The sequence below is a fragment of the Danio aesculapii genome, chromosome 1, assembly GCF_903798145.1.
Source record: "Danio aesculapii chromosome 1, fDanAes4.1, whole genome shotgun sequence".
Lineage (NCBI taxonomy): Eukaryota > Metazoa > Chordata > Actinopteri > Cypriniformes > Danionidae > Danio > Danio aesculapii.
The window spans coordinates 9,884,316-9,891,529 of record NC_079435.1 but is presented as its reverse complement, the minus strand read 5'-3'; positions in this window follow the sequence as shown (position 1 = coordinate 9,891,529).

Genomic DNA, 7,214 nt, shown 5'->3' with positions numbered 1-7,214 from the left:
AACAACAATAGTCTACCAGTGCAATTCAAGTTTTGGATCACAAATTTAGGTAAACATTTAACCCAGAGGTTCGTTTTGTCCGTATTTTACCCCAAAATTATCATTAGTTATTTCTTTGTATCAGTTTGGTCAAAATATCTGAGGATTTTACCCTAGTGTGCACATTTCACCATATGCTTGATAAAACAAGTGATTTCTAGCTTGCAAAATGGTTGTTGTGTTTTGGAATGTGGTCATTAGCTGGTCGGGCTATCAACCAGGGTTTATATTGGTCATTGGGTGGTCTAGAATTGGTTCAGACTGGTCATTAATATAATTAAACCAATTTAGACAGTCGTTAATTAGGTAATCAGACTAATTTAGGGCTCTGCGGCTAGTTTTGGGTACTGCACACAAAAAATGTTAGGTTATTAATGGTCCACAAAGCCAGTCATTAGTGTCGAGTTTTGGATATTGAGATTTATGCATTATCTGAAAGCTTTCCTTTGTTAGGATATGACAATATTTGGCTGAGAGATCATGAAATCTGAGGGTTCAAACATATCAAAACTCTGAAAAAAATTGCCTTTTAGTTTAAAGTGTCCAAATTAATTTCCAAACAATGTTCATTACTAACAAAAAAAAAGTTTTAATATATTTTCAGCAGGAAATTTACTAAATACACTAATAATTTTTGGCATAAAAGAAAAATGTATAATTTTGACCCATATAATGCATTGTTAGCTCTTGCTAAAAAACAAAACATAGGCTACCAGCGCAATTCAAGGTTTGGATCACAAATTTAAATAACAAACATTTAACCCAGAGGTTGGTTTTGTCCACATTTTACCCCAAAATTGTGTTGAAATAACCCAGCATTTTTCTCCAGTTTGGTTAACCAAATATAAACCATCATGGACCTCTTAGAAACCAGCTGTAGTGTATTCAAAAACATTTGTCTCATTCATAATGCACGTCTCGAAAACTTAGTAAGGCAGGAGGGCAGAGACCTCATTGATGATTAATTCACGAAGCTTTGGCGAGCACCGAGTCCAGCACCATGGATAGCTCTCGCTCCGGTCTGGATCTCCATATGGACACACACACACCCTTTGAGAGGTGTTATGTAATGTTAAGTTGGCTGAAGTGCAGAACACGAGCAAATGTCTGCATCAGTCTTTCTTTAGCGCTGTACTGAGCTTTAAACACACCTGCGCTGTTCAAAGCAGAGAAATGCAGAGAGAGACTCTTTTGGGTTGTAAAATGCATTTTTAGTTAGCCTGAAGAACAAGAGGTTGTGGAGCAGATCCAAGTCTATTAGAGGTTTTTCACACTTGAAATGTTTAACCCAGGGTCAGTTAATCCTGGGTTAGTGTAATCATGGGTTTACACAATACACAAAATTCAACCAGGGTTAGTAATTGGCACTGTAGAAGTCTAGTTGTCATGCTTTTTCTCTGGTTATGTTTGATTTTTTTTAAGTATACAATGTAAAAAATAGCCGTAAATTAGCAGTTTTCATTTAAAGAGCCCATATTATGGGTTTTTGAAACTGCCCTTCCATGTAGTGTGTACCACAGCTCTAAGTGAAGTGAAATATCCAGCTAAGGCTTAAATGTGTAAGTGTACAGTGTTTAAAACTATTGATTCATCTATAAAAGAGTCGACTCATAGTGCTTCAAACGAGTCGCCTTGATAACGAGTCATTAGGTGTTTCGCGATGACGCAGCCACGAAACACAAGCCTCGCCAGTAGTTACGCGCGCAAACCAGGGAGATTTGAAACCTGCGGCCCCGCCCACTAACACAGAAAAAACACTAGACACACACACACAGACGCCGCCGGTCCAATGAAGTCACGCTGTGCTCAGATGGATAATATTGACAGTCTCTACCCAAAGATGAAACTGTGAAGAGTCAGTGGTTGAGGTTTATTCACTAGTGTAAGTAAGTGCGATTAAAATTGTTGCCTCGTTTACTCTAGCTTGCAAATTATGTATTTATTGTGTTTTGTTACTTGTTAACCTGGTACAGTACACGCGGTTACTCTTTATATTCTCTTATCACATGTAAGCCACGTTAAAAACGCGACGCGTGCCGCTTTGTTTACGGATTTAACGTTAAAGGCTTTTGTGAGCTCGCGTTCCACTGCCGTATGTCGTTGCTATGGCGATCGTAAGCTAGCTGTGTGTGTGTGTGTGTGAGAGAGAGAGAGAGAGAGAGAGAGAGAGAGAGAGAGAGAGAGAGAGAGAGGCTCGCGTCGCTTTCCCTAGTTTTTCTGAGGAGCGTTGTGTGTGTGTGTGAGAGAGAGACTCGCGTCGCTTTCCCTAGTTCTTCAGAGGAGCGTTGTGTGTGTGTGTGTGTGTGTGTGAGAGAGAGAGAGAGAGAGAGAGACTCGCGTCGCTTCCCCCAGTTCTTCTGAGGAGCGTTGTGTGTGTGAGAAAGAGAGAGAGAGAGAGAGACTCGCGTCGCTTCCCCCAGTTCTTCTGAGGAGCGTTGTGTGTGTGTGTGAGAGAGAGAGAGAGAGAGAGAGAGAGAGAGAGAGACTCGCGTCGCTTCCCCCAGTTCTTCTGAGGAGGGTTGTGTGTGTGTGTGTGTGAAAAAAGCCTTACACTATGAAGCGTGTATGCACTGTGACTACTTTTATATAGTTGATTACCAGCTGGGCATTTCACTCTGTCTCGTGCTGAAGCCTGTCACTGTCGACCAATCGCAGCAGGCTGTCATCGGTCCAATCAGCGCAGATTAGCTTCGCGCTGAGGAGGGGGTTGGGAACAAATGAATCGCTGGACGATTCATATGGGAGTCGTTGGGATAATTAGGTAAAAATAAATGCAGATTATAAGACCATCAAAGTGTTTTATGACCTTGCATGCATATTAGACTGTTGTTGGAGACCCTTACAACCTAAATATGACCCTATTTCATGTATAATATGGGCTCTTTAAAAGCTCTATGTTTTTAATTGTGGAGTAAAACATACACTAAGCGGCCACTTTATTAGGTACACCTTACTAGTACCAGGTTGGACCCCCTTTTGCCTTCAGAACTGCCTTAATCCTTCGTGGCATAAATTCAACAAGGTACTGAAAATATTCCTTAGATATTTTGGTCTATATTGACATGATAGCATCACACAGTTGCTGCAGATTTGTCAGCTGCACATCCATGATGCCAATCTCATGTTACACCACATCCCAAAGTTGCTCTATTGGATTAAGAACTGGTGACTGTGGAGGCCATTTGAGTACAGTGAACTCATTGTCATGTTCAAGAAACCAGTCTGAGATGATTTGCACTTAATGACATGTCACGTTATCCTGCTGGAAGTAGCCATCAGAAGATGGGTACACTGTGGTCATAAAGGGATGGACATGGTCAGCAACAATACTCAGGTTGGCTGTGGCATTGACACGATGCTCAGTTGGTACTAATGGACCCAAAGATTAGATTTTAGATTAGATTCAACTTTATTGTCATTACACATGTACAAGTACAAGGCAACGAAATGCAGTTTAGGTCTAACCAGCAGTGCAATAGCAGCAAGTGCAGGATACAGGTATAAGTTATAAAGTGCAGGTATAGAAAAACTATGGTGATATTTACAGATGGATGTACTATGAACATTATATACAGGTTGTATTAGCTATGAACAGATTTACAATAAATTAATATATGTACCGGATACTATTAATAGCAGAAGTGTGCAGATAGATAAACATAATTACAAATGTTCATGTGCAGTGGGTATGTACAGTTCAAATAAGTGAATCAGTGCAATGAATATGTGCAAACTTTAAATGTGCAAATTAGATTAGATTAGATTCAATTTATTGTCATCACACATGTACAAGTACAAGGCAACGAAATGTTAAATAGTGCAGTGATTGTGAGGAGTATAATTTAGAGGAGTGTGGGGGGTGTATTGGGGGGGCAAAAGAGTCAGTGAGGGGCAGAGTTCAAAAGGAAGACAGCTCTGGGGAAAAAGCTGTTCCTCAGTCTGCTGGTTTTTGTCCGGGGGAGCCTGAAGCGCCTGCCGGAAGGCAGGAGAGAAAACAGTCTGTGAGCAGGGTGAGAGGTGTCCTCAAGAATACTGCGTGCTCGGCGCAGACAGTGTTTCTTCTGGATGTCCTCTATGGCTGGCAGTGTAGTCCCTGTGATGCGTTGGGCAGTTTTCACCACCCGCTGCAGTGCCTTACGCTCAGCAACAGAGCAGCTTCCATACCAGACTGTGACGCAGTTGGTCAGGATGCTTTCTATTGTGCATCGGTAGAAGTTCACCAAGACGGCTGATGAAAGCTGGTTTTTCTTTAGTTGCCTCAAGAAGAATAGGCGCTGGTGAGCCTTCTTGACCAGGCTGGAGATGTTGGTGGTCCAGGAAAGGTCCTTAGAGATGTGGGTCCCCAGGAACTTGAAGGATGAGACAGGCTCAATGGCCATCCCATTAATGTGGATGGGATCATGTGAGCCTGTTCGTCCCTTCCTGAAGTCCACAATGAGCTCCTTGGTCTTGCTGGTGTTAAGGAGCAGATTATTGTCGGTGCACCAAGTGGCCAGATGCTGTATCTCCTCCCTGTAGGCAGTCTCATCATTATTGCTGATTAGACCAATCACTGTGGTGTCATCTGCAAATTTGATGATGGTGTTGGATCTGTTCACAGGCCTACAGTCGATGGTAAAGAGAGAGTAGAGGAAGGGGCTCAGCACGCAGCCCTGTGGTACACCAGTGTTGAGTGTGACGGTGGTGGAGCAGATGTGGCCTAATCTAACATTCTGAGGTCTGTTAGTCAGAAAGTCCATAACCCAGTTGCAGAGAGACGTGTCGATATCCAGGTCTCTGAGTTTGATCAGTAACTTAGAGGGTATTACAGTGTTGAATGCTGAGCTGAAGTCAACAAACAGCATTCGTGCATAAGTGTTTTTATTGTCCAGGTGTGTGAGTACAGAGTGCAGTGCTATGGAGACGGCATCTTCATAGAAACGTGTGCCAAGAAAATATCCCCCACACCATTACACCACCAGTCTAAACCATTGATACAAGGCAGGATGGATCCATGCTTTCATGTAGTTGACGCCAAATTCTGACCCTACCATCCAAATGAGAAGCAGAAATTGAGAATCATCACGCCAGGCAACGTTTTTCCATGTTGGTCCTAGCTGACAGGAGTGGCGCCCGGTGTGGTCTTCTGCTGCTGTAGCCCATCTGCCTCGAGGTTAGACGTGTTGTGCGTTCAGAGATGCTCTTCTACATACCGCGGTTGTAACTAGTGGTTATTTGAGTTACTGTAGCCTTTCTGTCAGCTGGAACTAGTGTGGCCATTCTCCTCTGACCTCTGGCTTCAACAAGGCATTTGCACCCACAGATCTGCCGCTCACTGGATATTTTCTCTTTATCGGACCATTCTCTGTGAACTCTAGAGATGGTTGTGCGTGAAAATCTCAGTAGATCAGCAGTTTCTGAAATACTCCGACCAGCCCGTCTGGCACCAACAACGATGTCACATTTAAAGTCACTTAAATCACCTTTCTTCCTCATTCTGATGCTCAGTTTGAACAGCAGCAGATCATCTTGACCATGTCTACATGCCTAAATCCATTGAATTTCTGCCATGTGTTGGGCTGATTGGAAATTTGCGTTAACAAGCAGTTGAACAGGTGTACCTAATAAAGTGGCCGTTGAGTATATAATAATGCAATATGACAACAATGAATAGATGAGATAAATAAATAAACAATTCTTAAAAGCTTAATGTGCAATATGTGATGAAAAGTTGATTCAGTAGAGTAGATCTTAAAATATTACTAACAATAATCTAAAAATGTATCTAATGTTTACGTCTTAAAAATCTGATGATTTTAAAGCAACTATTCTACAAGGCCCATTTAGTTATTAACTAAAATGTAGCGAAGGTTGTGTTTTTCAGGGTGTGTTTTTTTTTTGTCATTTTGATGATTTTAGGATCTTAGAAATTAAAGTTCACCCAAATATGCATATACTATCATCATTTGCTCATCTTCCTGTTGTTGCAAACCTGTTTGAGCTCATTTCTTTTGGGAAGGAAGATATTCTGAATAATACTGTAGAAAAAAAACAGCCATTGATTTCTAATATATTTTTGTCCCTACTGTGGATGTCAGTGGCTGCTTTTTTCCAGCATTCTTCAAAATATCTTGTTTTGTGTTCAATTATAAAGAAATTAAGAAACGTTTAGAACCACTTGAGTGTGAAACAGTGAAGAAATATTCATTTTTTGGGTGAACTGTCATTTTAATGTGTCTAAAAGGGTTGAAAACACAACAAACAAAGCAGACTACAGAAGTGAAAGCACATGATCAATATGACCTCACTGACCTTTTTCGAGGAAATGCTCGTGATCTCCATGGTTCCTGTTCAGCCAGAAAGCACAAACTAAATTAGTGACAGTGGTTCATGAATTAAAGGGATAATTCACCCATGAAATAAAATTCTGTCATCATTTACTCAACCTTCAATTGTCGCAAACCTGTTTATGTGTTATGTTTGGGTATTTTTTAAAATGTTAGAAACCTGTAACCATAGACTTCGATAGTAAGAAAAAAAAATACCATAGAGGTCAGTGGGTACATTTTTCAAAATATCTTCTTTTGTGTCCAACAGAGAAAACGCACCCAAACAGGTTTGCGACAGCAGAAGTTTGAGTAAATGATAAGTATAACTTTTCTGTTGAAAACATAAGCAGATATTATGAAAAATGTTGAAAACCTGTAACCATTGACTTCCATACTATTTTTTCTTACTATGGAAGTCAGTGGGTACATTTTTCAAAATATCTTCTTATGTGTTCAATAGAAAAAAACAAACCCAAATAGGTTTGCGACAGCTGAAGGTTGAGAAAATAATGTAAATGATGAGCCAAATTTGTTTTTTTTCTGCTGAACACAAAAGAAGTTTTGAAAAATGTTGGAAACCTGTAACCATTGACTTTCATATTATTTTATTCTTACTAGTGGGTACATTTTTCAAAAATAACTTTTTTTGTGTATTGAAAATACACTCAAACATGTTTGCAACAACTTAAGGTTGTGAAAAATAATGAGTAATGTTTTTGTTGTTGTTATTGAACACAATAAATTTTGAAACCCGTAACCATTGATTTCCTTAGTAAAAAAGAAAACCATGGAAATCAATGATTACAGGTTTCTAACATTTTTCAAAATATCTTCTTTTGTGTTCAACAGAAAAAACACTTAAACATG